Source organism: Mustela nivalis, assembly GCF_964662115.1.
Source record: "Mustela nivalis genome assembly, chromosome: 16".
Lineage (NCBI taxonomy): Eukaryota > Metazoa > Chordata > Mammalia > Carnivora > Mustelidae > Mustela > Mustela nivalis.
Window position 1 is genome coordinate 59,778,271 of NC_139035.1, and position 16,622 is coordinate 59,794,892.

At 40.1% G+C, this 16,622-nt stretch overlaps 1 long non-coding RNA gene across 8 annotated transcripts in view; it reads right to left on the reverse strand.

Moving 5' to 3' along the window:
• Window positions 1-1,196: 1,196 nt before the first annotated feature.
• Window positions 1,197-16,622, reverse strand: part of LOC309849598 — a 51,397-nt gene continuing 35,971 nt past the window's right edge. For 5 of the 8 annotated variants that reach the window (XR_014303769.1, XR_014303770.1, XR_014303772.1 and 2 more), the window contains 4 exons: window positions 13,860-14,052; window positions 11,874-11,976; window positions 8,616-11,462; window positions 1,197-2,127 (listed from right to left, as the gene is read on the reverse strand). This is a non-coding gene — a long non-coding RNA (uncharacterized lncRNA). Of the gene's footprint in view, window positions 2,128-6,898; window positions 8,057-8,615; window positions 11,463-11,873; window positions 11,977-13,859; window positions 14,053-16,622 lie in introns of those variants that run through there. The other 3 variants (XR_014303773.1, XR_014303776.1, XR_014303771.1) reach the window with 3 other exon arrangements.

A 16,622-nucleotide genomic window follows, 5' to 3' on the forward strand; every position in this document is an offset into this window, starting at 1 on the left:
AAGTGAAAGACGCCAGCCACAAGAGACCACACGTTATATAATTCCATTTGTATGAAATGTCCAGATTGGCAGTTCTGTAGAAAATGAAAATGTTAGCAATTGTCTGGGGTGGGGGAGCAGCAGAGATGGGATCAGGTGTGATGGCGATGGGTGAGGAATACAGAGTATGGGGTTCCTTTTGGGGGTGGGGGTGGTGAAATGGGCTAAGTCATACTTAGTGATGGTTGCAGGACTGAATATACTGAAAACCACTGAGCTGTATACTTCATGTGAATTATATTTCAACTAAGATGTTTTTAACAATTGAATTAAAAATTAATATCTTTAATCACACTAGCCACATTTTTAAAAAATCAGGGGCGGGGGACTTTAAGAAAATGACTAATGAACTGAAACCAGCGCTCTTGAGACAGAAGAGAAATACATGAGAAGAAACAGTGATGGGCATGAGCTGGGCCACGCCATGTGAACAGTGGACTCTCAGTGGGTACTAGTGAACTGTCTATGAATATGAAATAGATGTGTTTGAAACGGCTCTTGAGACTCTTAATCTCACAAAACAAACTGAGGGTTGCTGGGGGGAGGGGGGTTGGGTTATGGACATTGGGGAGGGTATGTGCTATGGTGAGTGCCGTAAAGTGTGTAAACCTGGCGATTCACAGACCTGTACCCCTGGGGATAAAAATACATTATATGTTTATTTTAAAAATTAAAAATTAAAAATAAATAAATAAATAAATAAAAGGTCTCTTGAAACACAAGGTATATACTACAGGAAAACTGTCTGAACTAAAAGTACTTAAAGCCCCAGAAGTGGCAAAGCCCAACAGCTGAGGAAGAAGAGGAAGACGTCAAGGTTTCCCAGGTTCTCCCCTTATTAGGGCAGAGTAAAGTTGGGGGAAAAGTGTCTTCGGGGGAAATGTGTGACTTAGTGGAGGGAACAGTTGGTATGTTGTTTTCAAATAATGCAAGAAGCATATGTGTTTGATCTCTAACGTATGGAGACTGAATCATGCATCAATAAAAGGGAAAGCAAGGTAAAGCTTCCGAATTAACAAGGAAGATGGAGCAGGAAAAGGAGTCAAGAGCTGTGTGAACACATCAGCAAATACAAGAAAAGAAATAACGTAAAAACATTTTTTTTTTTTTTAAGCAGAGCTGGTTTGGTCTCATGTTTTCTTGAGGTTACACGGGGATTATGGGTTTTTGGAAAGAAAAACCACAGAAGTGAAATGCCCTGTCATCACATCCCATCAGGTGATAGATGACATGCACACAACATCACTGGTGACATGAATTTTCATCACTTGTTTCAGGTAGCGTTGGCCAGGTTTCAGGCATAACTGTAAAATATTTTCTTTCCCTGATCTATTGTTTGGAAGCCAGCCGGTAGGTGTCCGACTCCCGATGGGGTAGGGATGAGGGGGTGCAATGGGGGTGCCCTTGCAGGATGGAATTAAGCTCCACCTGCTGGACCAGGGAGCATCTACATATATTTGGTTTTTGGTTTTAGGTTTTTCATTTTATTTTATTTTATTTCTTTCCGGTGTTCCAGAATTCATTGTTTATACACCACACCCAGTGCTCCATGCAATACATGTCCTCCGTAATACCCATCACCAGGCTCACCCAACCCCCCACTCCCTCCAAAACCCTCAGTTTGTTTCTCAGAGTCAACAGTCTCTCATGATTTGTCTCCCTCTCCAATTCCCCCATGAATTGTCACTTCTTTCCATCTCCCAGTGTCCTCCGTGTTATTCCTCATGCTCCACAAGTAAGTGAAACCATATTATAATTGACTCTTTCTGCTTGACTAATTTCACTCAGCATAATCTCTTTCAGTCCCATCCATGTTGATACAAAAGTTGGGTATTCATCCTTTCTGTTGGAGGCATAATACTCCATTGTATATATGAACCATATCTTCTTTATCCATTCTTCCTTTGAAGGGCATCTTGGTTCTTTCCATAGTTTGGTGACTGTGGTCATTGCTGCTATGAACATTGGGGGACAGATGGCCCTTCTTTTCACTACATCTGTATCTTTGGGGTAAATATCCAGTAGTGCAATTGCAGGGTTATAGGGAAGCTCTACTATTCTAGAATGAAGATTTGTCTCTTCTCTCTCCTATGAAATAAATTTTTTAAAAAGCATAAACATGAGAAGAATAAAGTCCAGTATATCAGTCATTCCAATAAATGTTAAATAACTAAATTCCCATTAACAAGCAGAGACTGTTCAGCAGGTGGCAGAGGAAAAAGGGAACAAGACTAGACATATGCTATTTACTATAAACATATTTAAAAGAAAGCAAACATATTAATTAATTAATTAAAGACATGGGCATCAAACAACTTTTTTTTTTTTTTTAAAGCAGGAGCTAACCACATTACTTGGAATCAGGGAAATACAAATCAAAACTGCAATGAGATATCACCTCTCACCAGTCAGAATGGCTAAAATTAACAAGTCAGGAAATGACAGATGCTGGCAAGGGTGTGGAGAAAGGGGAACCCTCCTACACTGTTGGTGGGAATGCAATCTGGTGCAGCCACTCTGGAAAATAGCATAGAGGTTCCTCAAAATGTTGAAAATAGAGCTATCCTATGACCCAGCAGTCGCACTACTGGGTATTTACTCTAAAGATACAAATGTAGTGATCCAAAGGGGCACGTGCACCCGAATGTTTATAGCAGCAATGTCCAAAATAGCCAAACTATGGAAAGAACTTAGATGTCCATCAACAGATGAACAGATAAAGAAGATGTGGTATATATATACAATGGAATACTATGCAGCCATCAAAAGAAATGAAATCTTGCCATTTGCGATGACATGGATGGAGCTAGAGGGTATATCCTGAGCGAAATAAGTCAATCAGAGAAAGACACTTATCAAATGATCTCCCTGATATGAGGAATTTGAGAGATAAAATGGGGGATTTGGGGGATAGGGAAGGAAAAAAATGAAACAAGATGGGATTGGGAGGGAGACAAACCATAGGAGACTCTTAATGTCACAAAACAAACTGAGGGTTGCCGGGGGGGAGGGAGGTATGGAGAGGTGGTTGGGTTATGGACATTGGGAAGGGTATGTGCTATGGTGAGTGCTGAAATGTGTAAGCCTGACAAGTCACAGACCTGTACCCCTGGGGCAAATAATACATATATGTTACTTTGAAAATTTTTTTAAAAACCAGGAGCTAAGATCAAAAAAATTTAAATTTAAACAGATTAACAGCATAAAGGGAAACATTATGTATTGAGACAAGTCATAAGGCAAAATTTTGGAAGACAATATGACTCATAACCCTGTGTGCTTAAAGTAATCATGGCACCTAAATACTTAAGGAAAAAACTTAGAAATGTTAAGGAGAAATTAAAATTTCAAATATAGTGAGAGACTTCATTATACCTCTTTTATATTTAGATAGATCCAATAGACAAAAAAAGACAACCAACAAATCAGTAGAAATTAATTCATAGATATATAATTATCTATTGTTATGCAAATAATGGATAACATAAAACAAACCATTAACTATTTTAGGTTATATTTCATTTACAATGGGAACAAAAATTATAGAATACTTAAGAAATTTAGCAACAAAAGCACTAGACTGATATGAAGAAAATATAAAATCTTAAAGATATAAAACAATGTGGGGAAAATACAAAAGCATACCACAATTCAATCTTAAAATTTGGCATCAAAAACAGTCACTTTTCCTGAAATCATTTCCTAAAATTTTTCCAATGAAAATCTCAATTAGTTTGTTCAATTGGGTAAAATGATCTTAAAACTTATGTAAAGGAAAAACATGACCAAGTATAGCCTAAGGAGGACCTCTTGACTTATCAGATAACAAAATATATGATAAGGCCATTGTAGTCAAACTAATCATCTATTTCCATGAGATGAGGAAAACAGAAAACAGATGAGAACAAAATATAAAATCCAGAAATAGATCTCACTGTATATGATAATCCATTTTATGACAATGGGAAAATTATGGATAATTTAATAATTATTGTTGGCCCCACTAATTATCGATCTGGAAGAAAAACTTTGTATATCTGTCTTAAGCCTTATAGTAGAATAAAGTTCACATTGCTTAAGCATTTAAATGCAAAAATAATAAATAAATGATTAAAAGTTTGCTAAAACTCTAGATGATTACATAAACAATCTAGGGAAAGGAAAGACCTTTTCTCTTTTTTGTTGTTTTCTTTTAAGGAAAGACCAAGACTGAAAACCTTGGAGCTGTCAGGAAGGATAAGCATACTTGTCCCTATTTTTTTATCTGACAGATATTTATTGTGTGCAATTCAGTTCCCAGGATTCTCTGCTCACTCAAGACAAAGTCTCTGCTCTCACAGTGCTCTCATCTTGGAAGGGGAACATAATAAACAAATAGATGACTAAGTAGCAAACCAAGTGATAGGAAGTACCAGGAAGAACAAAGCTGAGTGTGAGAGTGAGTGGCAGGGCTGTTCCTGTGTGTAGGGTGGTGTGATAGCCGTGGTGGCAGACTCTCAGATCTCTCTTCAAGAGAACACCTGCCATCAGTGGCTGCCATACCTTCAGGATCCCCTGCAGTAGTCATGTCAAGGCCCCTCGCTTCGCAAGCTCCTCCCAGCCATACCTGGGCATGTTGTGGTGTGGCTACAACAGCTGACCTTCCTGACCCCCATAGGACCCTTCTCCTAGGCAGTCCTTGTTCTTGGAGCTCACCAAGTCCTAAGATGTTCTCAGAGCTGTATTTTCTTCTGGAGATCTTCCAACCCCATCCTCTGTTCTTCCCTCTCTCCTAACACCGCTGTCCTATCTGCACTCCTACCTGAAACCTATTTCTGCCCACTGCTGCTCTTCCCCCTTTGCATCTCTCATACTTCTACTTCCGTCTTGACCGTTGCTTCCTGGTGGTCCTCAAATGACACACATGGTCATAGAAGAACTCATTTTTAAAGTAAAAAAAAATGCATGACCAGAGTCCGGAAAGAATTGAGGTAGAAAGCCAAGAGGATATCAGGTGGAGGAAACACCCAGAGGGAGGGAACAGCAAGTGCAAGTCTCTGAGGTAGAAACATAGTGGTCATGTGAGATAGATTGGATTATTGTCCCCAGTTCCTCACCCTTTGTCTCTCAAGTGACCTTGTGGTACTTACTGGAAAATAGAGAATATATTTCCACCCACGGACTTTGGGTTTGGTAGTATGATCTGCTTGGCCAACAGATTGTTAGAGGAGATCACTTTAGCAGAGGACTTTTTTATTTTATTTTATTTTATTTTATTTTATTTTATTTTATTTTATTTTAAGCAAAGGCTTTAAATGCACTTACAGAGATCTGGCTGGGCCTCTTGTGCTTCTGTGGTCACTGTAAAAGGAACATGCATGAGCAGCCATCTATCCTAGAAATACTGAATATGCATGTAGCAGGTCTACACTCAACCCAAAATGTGGATCCAGCCTAGCACAGGTGAGCTTGGCTTAACCTCTGAGTAAGAAAAATAAGTGTTTTATAAGCCCCTGAGATTTGGAGGTTGCCTGGCACATCAGGTTTGGGGGGAATATCTGATACCTGGTTAAGTATTGGCAAGGAAGTTAATGTGACTGCTGCATGTTGAGCGGGGGATGGTGGTAGAAGACAAGACAGAGTCATAGCAGGGAGCCTAACCATTGAAGGTCTCATAGACCAGAGTCTTTGACTCTTACTCTGAGTGAGATGGGAAGCCATTGGAAGTTTGAGACCAAGGGTGATGGTATTATTGACATTATAGAAGAATCACCATGGAAATGGCTTATGGAAGAAAAAAGGATGCTGTTAAGTGAAGTCAGTAGGTGTCATATTAGTTTGCTAGGGCTTCTGTAAGAAGTATCACAAACTGGGTGGGTATTTTGGTATTATTTTTTTAAACCTGGGTGGTTTAAACAGCATAATTTATTATCCCACAGTGCTGAAGGCTAGAAGTCTGAAATCAAAGTTGACCTCTTTCTGGAGGCTATGAGGGAGGGATCTGCTCCAAGCCTCTCTCTTTGCACGTCACAGCTCTCTTCTTGCTGGGTTTTCATAAGGTCTTCCCTCTGTATTTTCTGTGTCCAAATTTCCTCTTCTTATAAAGACACCAGTCATGTTGGATTAGGGCCCACACCAATGACCCCATTTTAATTTGATTACCTCTGAAAAAATACTATCTCCAAATAAGGTCATGCATGTTCTGAGGTACTGAGGTTAGTCCAACAAACTGTTTGTGAAGAGACACAAATCAACCCTCTACAGCTGTACGATAAATCTGGGGGGAATTTGCAACTCAGAGAATAAACAGAATTAACATCCCTATTATAAAAGGAGCTCTGATAAATTGACAGGAACAAGTCTGAAAAACCAATTGAAAAATGGACGGTAGACATGAAGAGGCGAACTGAATGGAACAGAACAGCAAACCCAAATGGCCACAAAGGTTATAAACAAATGCTCAAGCTTGCTAGTAGTCAAGAAATATAAAGTGACAAGGAAAAATCACTTTCCACCTATCAGAGTGGCTAAAAGTAAGAATGCTGGTGATATCTGCAATTGGCAGAGATACAGAGAAAAAATACCCCCACATACCAATGCAGCCTTTTACAGAAGTAATCTGGAAACTTGTACTAACGCTGGAAAGGGTGAACAATTTCTGATGAGTCGCCATCAGGGTATATGCAAACCCCATTTCCCAGAAAAACAAGGATAACTTGTAAAGAAAATTATATTTTAAAATACCAACATTTTAGAGTCTCTAGAAATGGTCCTAAGGGCATAGAGCAAAGAAGCACTTGTTTAAGAAAATCTACTTAATTTTGGTAAAAAAAAAAATGCAAGAATCTACTCTACACCACTTGTGAGACAACTTGTTCCTTCTCTCCCCTTGCCCCCAGTTCACTGTGCTGGAAGTTTCATTTCAGTCAAGTGTGGTCAGGAGGATGAGGTTCTCTCTCCCTTAACCTCCCAATCAAGGGTCTGGTATCAACCCAGGAGGAGCAAGCTGTGCATTTCACATTCCTGTCCACTACTCTCCCCCAGTCTATATTACAGGGGCTAATGTAGGCAGGCAAAACCAAGAAGCCAGAGACTCCATTTCTCCCCCAGCCTGTACTCAAATGCTGAAGGCTCTACCCTATATGCCGCCAGATGAGAATAATTGAGGACTACCACCCCAGCTCACTTGTTGCATATAGGTTCTACCAGGAGAGGCAAGCTGAGAAGACCAGAAGCTACCACCTCTGACCAATAGCCTGTTTATAAAGCAGGAGTCATTCCAAGAGAAGCAGGCTACATCCCGGCATCCAGCTCCAAAAAATCAACCCAGAGATCTTGCCCAGAGTAAAAGGTATGTCAGAAAACAGAAAGCTCTGAAGCTCTCCACAAGAGAACTGATATGCAGACTTATAACAAGAGAAGAGATTGTTCTATTAATTGAAAAAAACTTCCCACAAAGAAAAGCCGTGACCCAGAAAGCTTTAATGGTGAATTCTACCGATCATTTAAATAATTCTTTGCAAGCTCTTCCAAAAACTCAAAGAAGAGAGAAACTTTCCTAATTTATTCTATGAGCCTGTATACCAATAGCAGTCAAAGATATCACAAAAATCTATAGACTAATTTATCTTAGGAATATAGATGTAAAGTTCCCCAACAAAATACTAGCACATCAAATCTAACAACATGTATAAAGGATCATATACTATGACAAAGTGGGATTTATCCCCAGAATGAAAGGTTAGCTAATATCCAATGTTTAATTAATGTAATACACCATACCAGCAGAATAAAGGACAAAAACCGTGTGTTCATTTAAACAGACTTAGAGAAAGGCATTTTAAAATGTCCAACACACATTTATAATTTAAAAAAACTCAGGATGCCTGGGTGGCCCAGTCGTTAAGCCTCTGACTTCGGCTCAAGTCATGATCCCAGGATCCTGGGATTGAGCCCTGCGTTGGGCTCCTTGATTGGCAGGAAACCTGCTTCTCCCTCTTCCACTCCCCCTGCTTGTGTTCCCTCTCTCACTGTGTCTCTGTCAAATAAATAAACAAATAAATAAATAAAATCTTTTTTAAAAATACTCAATGACTTAGGAATAGAAGATAACTTTCTCAGCCTGATAAATGGCACTTATGTAAAATTCACAGCTAATATCATATCTAATAGGGAAGGACTGAAAACTTTCTCCCTAAGATCAAGAACAACATAAGGATGCCCATTCTCACCACTTTTATTCAATATGGTACTGGAGGTCCTGGCCAGTGCAATTAAACAAGAATATAAAATAAAAGGCAACCATCCCGAAAAAGAAGGCATAAAACTATCTCTTTTCACAGGTAATATGATGTTATACATAGAAATTCCTAAAGAATCAAGATACACACACACACACACACACACACACACACACACGCACCATTAGAGATAATGAGTGAATTCAGCAAAGGTTCAGGATACCAGATTGACCCACAAAAATAATTTGTATGTCTATACACTAGTAATGAGCAATAAAAAAAAAAATGAAGAAAATAGTTCCACTTTCCACTTTGGAAACAGTTTAGCAATTCCTGAAACAATTAACATATACTTACCATAGGACCCAACAATGCCACTCCTTGGTGTATGTGATGGTTAATGTTCCATGTCAGCTTGACTGGGCTGTCCAGATGACCACTTAAACATGATTTCTGGATATTTCCAGAAAAGGTGTTTCCAGAAAAGATTGGCATTTGAGTTGGTGGACAGAGTGAAGCCGAGAGTCCTTCCCAATGCAGGTGGGTATCACCCAATTCATTGAGGGCCTGAGTAGAATGAAAAAGCCAAAGAAAGTTGACTTTGCCCTGTGCCTGAGTGTTTGAGCTGGGGCATCAGTCTCCTGCCCTTGGAGCCCTTGCTTTTCAGGCCTTCAGACTGAAATCTGTACCATTGGCTCTCCGGCTTAGGTCTTCAATCTACCACTGGTCTACTGGGACTCCAGCTGGCAGAAAGCTGATCATGGGACTTCTCGGCCTCCATAATTACATAAGCCAACACCATTAGATAAATCTCTTCATTTATATCTTGATTCTGTTTCTTTGGAGAAGCTTGACTAACACAGTACGTACCCCAGAGAATTGAAAACAGAGACTCAAACCAATACATGTACACCATGTACAAAATAGTACTATTTACAGTAGCCAAAAGGTGGAAGCAGTCCAAAGGACCACTTAGGGACAAACAGAATGTAGTAGAGCCGTATAGTTGAATATGATTCAGCCATAGAAAAGAGTAAGGTACTGATACTTCCTGTGCCATGGCAGAGCCTTGAAAACTTTATGCTAAGCAAAAGAAGCAAATCATAACAGACCACATACTGCAGAATTCCATTTCTCCAAAATGCTCAGGATTGGGAAATCTATAGTGACAGAAAATAGATTAGTGGTTGCCTAAAGATGGAAGGTTGGTGAGAAGTGAAAAGTGACCACTATTGGGTATGGGTTTTTTTTTGAAAAGAGATAAAAATGTTCTGATATGGGTTGTGATGACTGCACAGCTCTGTAAATATTCTAACCACCATTGAATTGGTTTCCTCAGAAATACAATTCCCAGGACATAAGAATACACACCCAGGGATTCTTATTGCAACATTATTCACACCAACACTGTATCAATTACAATTAGAATTACAATTAAGGTCATGAAAACAAAGTGACTGGTTCATCTATAGGGGGTTGTGTGCATTAGTATAATACACTCGTGCCATGAAATATGGTGCCGCCATTACAAAGCATGAATTCTTTCCCTAACAATGGCCTTGAAAGGATTTCCATTAGTTTTTATGAGCAAACAAGACAAATGGAATAACTGTGTCTATACTGGGATCACATTTCTGTAAAATAAATAATGACCCAAAACCTGTTTCCTATGCATATATTTGTGTACACACACACACATGCGCGCGCACACACACACTGTACCTGATCACCTCAGCAGAAGTGTGATCATGGCAGAAGTGTGCAAAAATGCCCCAGGAGTGGGTGGATCATTGGAGCTATGAAGAAAATGATATTGCTTGGGTTTCCCAAACAGATACTGAAATCAGCGACATATCTGGCACCTGAGCTTAAGGACAGGACATTTTGAAACTACTGAAACATAAGATTTGTATAATGACATGCATATTCCACAGGATCCAGTCTCTGCCACTTTCTAGCTGTGTTGTTTGGGCACATTACTTCTCCTCTCTTGCCTCAGCTTCCTTCGTTAAAGGGGAGATAATCAGGATCTGCTTCAGAGAGTGGGGGTGAGGGCTGAAAAAGTTGGTGTGTACACATCCTGTTGTTTGCTATTTATTATTATCTGTATGACTTGTTCTTCGCTGCAAATTTTGTACAAAACCACAGCCTGTTCCTGCTCAGGAAGTACAATATGGTTGTTTTTCTTCTTGTTGGCTTTTTCTTCCTCTTCTCCCCACCTTCTTCCCGTAATGGAAGGACGTGTACTCCTGGCCTGCTCTGTGGTCACTCTGAAGTCATGGCAACACTGAACAGAGAAATAGGCCAAGCGTCAGGCAAGGCCAAGTGATAATATAAATGGACTTAGCAGACTAGAAATATGGACAGCACCCAATGAAAGAAGAGTCATCTTGGGAGGCAAATGCAAATGACTTTATCCAAGAGGAAATAGTTCGATGCATACTCAGCCTGAAAGGGAAGAAGAGCGTCTCTCAGGGAGATGGACACAGGAGCAGGAAGGGAAAGGACTCTGACAGGGCTATGGCAGCGTCCCTGCTCTGCACATGATGACCCCAGGAAAGGAGATAATTCCTCATGAGACACACCCCCTGACAAATATGTCCTCATCCTATGGACTGTTTATTTTGCTTCATTTGGGTTTTCCAACTCAAATAGAGACCAGTGGTCAAGTGGTTGATGTCATTTGTTCACCAAAAATATTTTTGTCAGTTGCATTAGTCACTCTTTGGGCAGCTTTAACAACCAAATTAGAACCATTGCACATAGTCGGAACCACTGCTGGGCACTGTGCCCTCATGACAAGCACAAATACCAAATCTCGTACAGAGGCAGGTCTCCGTTACACTGTATAGACACAGCCTTGGGCTCCAAAGCTAATGCCCCCAAATATACTTGGCACAGAGCTGGTTCTGGGAGCTGGGAGGTCACTGCTGTGGCTGTATCTCCCCACGGATTTCACCTGGAGCCTGCCTCTCTTCTCCCGGTGGGGCACGTCATCTCAGGAGGCTTCGTGTCTGTAGACAGGAGAAATAGGCTGCTCTTAAGAACTGTGAAGCATTAGAGGGCAACTGACTAATTAAGCGGAGAGAGAACCCACTCATTGTCCGTTCACAAGTACTTCTGTAGTTCTCTCCCAAAGCACCAGACACAACGGGGTTGCAAAGAAGAGACAGGCATGGTTCCTTGTCTTGATGAGTTTACACACTGTCAGGAGAGACAGAATGGGATGTAAATAAATATCAGACTAAAATGCAGGCTTAAATAAAATATAATGAGGAGAGAAAATATGAAGAAATTACTTGCAGCTTGGAAAGCTCTCAGAGAGCTTAGTGAAAGAGAAGTGCCTCTCTCAAAACCCAGAAAGAGAAGTGCCTTTGTCAACTCCCAGAAGGAGTTCAGTAAATGAACATGTTGGGGAAGCAGGAAAACAGAGATGCCAACATTCCAGGATGAGAAATCATGGGAATAAAGGCTGAGGGAAGAAGGGGGCTTCCCTGGAGAGTGGGGAGTTGTGCTAGAGTGATGAGTCTGGGAGTGGAGAGAGAAATCCCAGAAAGGAAGACATGGAGACAAGGCTTGGTAGATGGAAGCCCAATCCTATGGGGGTTGGCTTACCTGGTTCAGGAATCTGGACTTTGCTTTGCAAGCAAAAGAGAACCAATGAAGGTTTCTGGTCAGAGGAGTGACATGCTAATTGCTGTGCACGAGATAGATTCCTCTGGAAAGAATGGGAAGTAGAAAAGATTAGTATAAGTGGCAGTGAGGAGAACAAGGAGGAAATTGCACAGTCCTCAAATTATATTGACTAAGGTCTCAGCTAGGGCTGTGGCAGTGGGGATAGAAGGGAGGGACTGAATGAGGAGACATCAACTCTGTGTAGGCTGGGAGCTCAGAGGGGGACAGCTTCTCACAAGGATAAGAATGGATCAGTATCTGTCTGGCCTCTAACGATGACAACTTGGACTAGTTCCCTAGGCTTCTCTGCATTGGTTTTTTCCTTCTGCAAATTGGGGACTATAGCTCTGGCATCTGATACAATCGGCAGAAACTGGAGAAAATAAGACCCATTCAATCTCATGAACTGTTTACAGCTCCCTGGAGTAAAAGGGCCCTAAATCTACAAAAATCTTAGCAAAGAAAGCCAATAGTTTTAGAGTAATAGGATTAATGGGTGGCACTTTTCAGTCTGTACAACTCTTCTTGTGGTTGAGCTGACTCAATTTCCTTTTTAAAGAAACTTTTTCTTCTCAAGGTTGAAAACAAAAAGATCTGAAGGTCATCATAAACTAAAGTGAACATCAAAGCAAGAATGTTTCTGTAACTAATGACATCATCAACACACGTTGGAAATCAGTCACAGGATCTGTCAATAATGGGTTTCATTGTCAAAATCTGCTGATTTCCTTTATGGATGCCAGATTCTTGATTCACTAAAAAAATCTATGAGAGCATAATCTCCATCAGGGAAGCAAATAGCGCTATCTTGTTCACCTGTCAAACCATCATCATCTAGCTCAGGCACCCTATCATCGAAGGAGTGAATGATATTAGTGAGCTACATGGTCACCCCCAGTTAGTACATGGTACGTTCTCCTACCAACGAGAAGTTGCAGAATTATTTCAATCAGACCTCTCTAGCAGCACAAGGGAAAGTGTCAATGGATCCAAGCAAACTTTTTCTAGGGGAAAAACTTATATTTAAAAAAAAATACATATATATATATATATATATATATATATATATATATATATATGTATTTCTAACATTATGAACTTTATTTCCTGCAGACTTAATTCTTTCAGTCTCATTCAAATTTTTCTTAAGGATCTCTACACGTATATCATGCTAAGGCTGAAAGTGGTCATCATGAGCATCATCATTTGGGTCAGGGCTCTAAGTTGTAAGTGAGAAAAACCTATTTAAACTGGCACATATCTTAGAAAACTACTTGTCTTCAAGCATGGTTGAATGCATATATTCCAATGATGCCAGTAGGAGTTTGTCTCTCTCCATCTCTTGGTTCTCCTTTCTTCTGTGCTGGTTAATTCTCAACTGGGTTCTCCTTTGTTAATTGCAAAGAGTCCAGAAACTTCAGGCTTCAAGTTTTACCAGTCTAAAAACCCAGGAGGAAAAAGAAAGCCTCTCTTTCTCAGTAATTCTTCCTAAAGTCCCAGAACAGCCTCTCATTGGCTGAGCTTGGGTCTCATGCCCATCCCTCCACCAATCACTGGAATTCTCATTGTTCAAGGCTAGCCCTGGAGCAAGGGAACTGAGATCAGTTCCTTGAACCTCTGCTTGAACCACAGAGACTATAAACAGAGGAGTGGGAAGAGAGGTAGTTTCCCAAAGGACAAAAAGGGTAAATACATATTTATATGTAGAAATATATACAACAAATATGTAAATATAAATGTAAATATATGTTAACATATATGTAAATGTATATATCAAGTAGGTTCATGCCTCAAAGGCAAAAATGACTTGATATCTTTTAAAAAAAAATCTATCAGTGTGATTTCAACATAATGATGAATCAAAGGAGAAAAATCATATGATCATATGAACAGACACAAATCAAGTGTTTGTTAAGTTCAACTCACATATACCAGTATGTTTTTCAAGAGGCAACTTCTTTGCGTGACTTATTTCACTCAGCATAATCTCCTCCAGTCCCGTCCATGTTGATACAAAGTTGGACAATCATCCTTTCTGATGGCTGTGTAGTATTCCATTGTTTATATGGACCACATCTTCTTTATCCATTCGTCTGTTGAAGGGCATCTAAGCCTGGTGCTGGGTATTAAGGAGGGTACGTATTACATGGAGCCCTGAGTGTGGTGCATAAACAATGAATCTTGGGACACTGAAAAAATATATTTTTTTAAAAGGATAAATGGATGGTGGGAAGACTGGATTGGCAGGTGTCACCATCTCCATCCATCTAGAATGAGGATGAGTAGGGCCACATCTGATGGGTTGTCAGAAAGAAAGTGATTAAGCCCCTTGCCACTATGGATGCTATGCATGTGGTTAATGATAACAAATGAGATCTGGCTCAGCCGGCAGCTGCAGAAAAGGAGCCAGCAGGGTTGGGAGTGGAAACCAAGCAGCAATCCATCTTACAGCCTAAGAGTTCCCTCAAGTCTGTTTTAGTACATGAAATGCCCAGACTGACTCAGGCACTTTTCAAGTTGCAAAACTTGCTCTCATGCTCAGCAGATATATTTGAAGCTGTTTTATGACCAACAGTTAAACAGGAGGAAATTAAGGGAGAGAAATCAAGGATACAGCTTCATGCATAAAACTCAGCCACACAATTAACAGAGCCCATGTTAATCACGCGTCAGTTAGGCCTCAGTGGTTTGATGGTTTTGGCAGAAATACGCAAATCCTTATAGGCAAAGAGGGTTGATACCAACATAACTGAAAAACCTAAACATGGGGGCTCTATCATTAATTAATCAAGTAATCACTCTTTGTGGTATTTGTGTGATATTTGGTAATTGAGTTTTTTAGTGTTTCTCTCCTTTTAGCCCCAACTGTTTGTCATACCCAGCATTCCTTTATCTAGACGTTCCAGTGGAAGATGAGATGTGTTTTTAATAATAATAAAACCCTTGTATTTGTAGATCACGTTGTACTTTATAAAATAGCTCACTAGAGTCTTCCAGCAGCCTTCGAAGATAAGCAAGACAAATATTATTCTCCCAAGTAACTACCAGAGTGTCAGGGTTGGAGTCTGGCTTGAAAAATACCAGCAGAACCCAATTCTCTTGCAAGCAAGTAAGATATCTTCTCGTCCTGCTGGTGGAGTGTTCTGGAACCTTGGTTCAGGGTGAGGCACAGACAGGTGGAGCCTCTTAGAACAGAACCACCCTTAGTACTTGTAGTCCAGGGTCCCAAGGAAATGCTACACAAGAGGAAAGGGATGAACTATCCCTGGACTTGAACAGAAATATCTCAGGCCAGAGAGCAACAATTCCATAGATAGGGAAGAAAGACAATCATGTAGAAAATCCAGAGAGATGCCTTTCATTAGATAATGCAAAGATGCTCTAGCTATCTTCTTACTTCTGGTGTGGTTAAGAATTCTTTGTACTTCCTTGAAATGTACTATCCCATTAGCTCTCAATCTCTTAGACCAGAAGTATCAGCATCTGCATGGCTTTAGGAAATCTTGAGGAAAGAGTTGAGTTCCTACAGCTGGGGGACTTCTTATGTCTTTCAGATGCATCCCTCCAAAGCTGATAAAGTAAGAAATGTACTCAGACAGTGGTTCCTTGTTTTAATAAGAAAAATAGAGGCACGTTGAATTAATGTTGGTTACTTTTTTGCATGACCTTAAGGCCCATGCTTGGAACTACTAACTCTAAAAATGATCATTACTAAAATCATTATCTTAGTTCTGCTGGACACCTGCTGTCTTAGGAATCCTCTTCACTGCCTTTCTGAACCCGAGTCACACTTTTATAGATCCCAAGTCTTCCTCTTTTTATTTGTTCTCTTCTTTTACTAGAACACATGCTGGACGTCTTCCTGATAAGTTATATATTTCTAAGTCCTTAAATGACTCAAAATGTTTTAATTTATCCAATATACTTCATTGATGAGTTGGTTAGATAATAACAAATTCTAGAAGGAAATCATAATACCTCGGAGTTTTGAAAATTTTAATCACTCAAATTGCCTTTTACCATCCATTGTTGCTGATGGGGTCTTTGGGTGAGCTAGCTTGATTCTGGAAAACAGGATTGCCACATTTAGCAAGTAAAAATACAGAATACCTGATTGAATTTCCATTCCAGATAAACAAGGAAATATTTGGGACATATTTATTCTAAAAAATTATCCTTGTTTATATGACTTCAGATTTAATTGTGTGTCCTGTGTTTTATCTTTTACCCCTGTTGGGAAAGCTTTTAGGACATTCTCATTATCTTTGATGTACTGGAATTTCGTAGTATATTTTATTTTATTTATTTATTTATTTTTAAAGATTTTATTTATTATTTATTTGACAGACAGAGATCACAAGTAGGCAGAGAGACAGACAGAGAGAGAGGGGGAAGCAGGCTCCCTGCCGAGCAGAGAGCCCAATGTGGGGCTCGATCCCAGGACCCTGGGATCACAACCCGAGCCGAAAGCAGAGGCTTTAACCCCCTGAGCCACCCAGGTGCCCCTCGTAGTATATTTTAAAAGATTTTTATCTATTCACTTATTTGAGAGAGTGCGAACAAGAGGGGGGAGGGGCTGAGGGATAAGCAGACCCCTTGCTGAGCCGAGAGCCCAACCAGAGCTAGATCCCAGGACCCCAAGATCACAGCCTGAGCCCAAGGCAGATGCTTAACCAGCCGAGCCACCCC